This window comes from Pteropus vampyrus, unplaced genomic scaffold (genome assembly GCF_000151845.1).
Source record: "Pteropus vampyrus isolate Shadow unplaced genomic scaffold, Pvam_2.0 Scaffold27, whole genome shotgun sequence".
NCBI lineage: Eukaryota > Metazoa > Chordata > Mammalia > Chiroptera > Pteropodidae > Pteropus > Pteropus vampyrus.
Genome location: NW_011888808.1, coordinates 8,152,293 through 8,154,125, shown reverse-complemented (window position 1 = coordinate 8,154,125; position 1,833 = coordinate 8,152,293).

Sequence of the window (1,833 nt, the reverse complement as noted above, 5' to 3'; positions counted from 1 at the left end):
ACTACATGAGGAACTGAAATAGAGCAGTTTATTACTCACTGGTCCTGAAGGAAGTACCTAATTCATTTTGAGGGGCCACATGGAGAGATCAAGACAGAATGCAGTCAGAGAGAGACAGGACCTGGGACATATACCTTTATGAAGATCCATGGGTGCAGTTCCTTGGGGTTCCTGGGCTAAAGCTGGATTGGTCGATTTAATCCAAAAGTATAGGGTTGTGGTAAGTTACATGGGAATCTTCTCTAAGGGGTGCATAAGAGCAAGGCACTAGGAGGCAGGGGAGACTGTTGATCCCAAGGGCTGTTAAGGAAGTCATATCAGGGACTTACCTTTGCTTATGACTCCATGGGTTGCTGTCTAGGGCATGCACTTGCTTGAGGAAATGAGTGTCAGTTTAAGGTCACTGCAGGCTGCCTGGTCAAGCAAAATGGATATCCATGAAGTAATGCCATGGGGTAGCTTAGCTAAATTCTTGACACAACTCTATTAAAAAATGAACAGAGACCTTGGATTGAACATTTTCCGAAGAAGATATACAAATGAACAATAAGCTCATAGAAGATGCTCAACATTATTAGTCATTAGGGAAATAGAAGACTAAACTTCAGTGTTATATCACTTTAGACATACTAAGATGGCTGTAATTTAAAAAAAATGAAAATTAACAAGTATTGGCAAGGACGTAGCAACACTGGAACCCCTATATATTGCTTGTGGAAATATAAAATGGTACAGCTGTTTAGAAAATCAGTTAGAAATTCCTCAAAACGTTTATCATAAAGTTACTGTAAGGTCTGGCAATTCTACTAAAAGGAAATAAATACATAGAAACTTGTACACAAATTTTATAGCAGTATTTCTCATAATAGCCACAAGGTAGAAACAATTCAAATATTTGTCAACTAATGAATACATAAATAAAACATGGTTTATCCATACAACATACTATTTCAGCCATAAAAATATGTAGGCATCATTTGATACATGCCACAGCAAGAATGATCTTGAGAACATCACGCCAAGTGAAAGAAGCTAGACACAGATATAGATGTACAATGGCCAGGCACTGTTTGATTTCATTTATATAAAATGTCCAAAATAGGCAAATCCATAGAGATAAAAAGTAAACTCTTGGTTGCGAGGTGGAAAAGGGGTATGTGGAGTAACTAACTGCTAATGGATATATTGTTTCATTTGGGGGTGCTAAAAATGAGAAATTAGATTGTAGTGATAGCTACACAATTTTGTGAAGGTACTAAAACCCACTAAATTGGACACTTTAAAAAGGTAAATTTTATGGTATGTGATTATATCTTAATGTAAATAAATGTCATATGTGAATATATATTTTACACATATATCTATATATATCATAGAATATCTATCTATCTATCTCTATATATATATGAAACAAAAACTAAGTACTTATAAATCTTGTGTTATATTCCATTGAGATGGGACCAACTCCTAGTGGCTGTGTGTCCATCCCATCAGAAAGCTGAGAGAGAGGTTATATCTCTAGAATGGACATTAATGCTTAATATATATCATCAAGATGGTCCTTTTTCAGTGGAATCTTTGTGTTCTATATTCAGTGATAACTAAGTAGACATAAGAATGATTGCTATTCTGAGATGTTAAGATGTGAAGTATGATTCTCTTTATATCCTTACAAAGCTGATGATGTTTTTAAATAAGAGAAGATATAGAAAAGCGATTTCCTCATCCCCAAATGCACAAATACCCATTAATTATCTTCCTTCTATACAGAGCTCTGAAACTGAATTGAATTAGAAGTGGATCTTTTCTTTTAATTCTAAAAGCAAATATCCC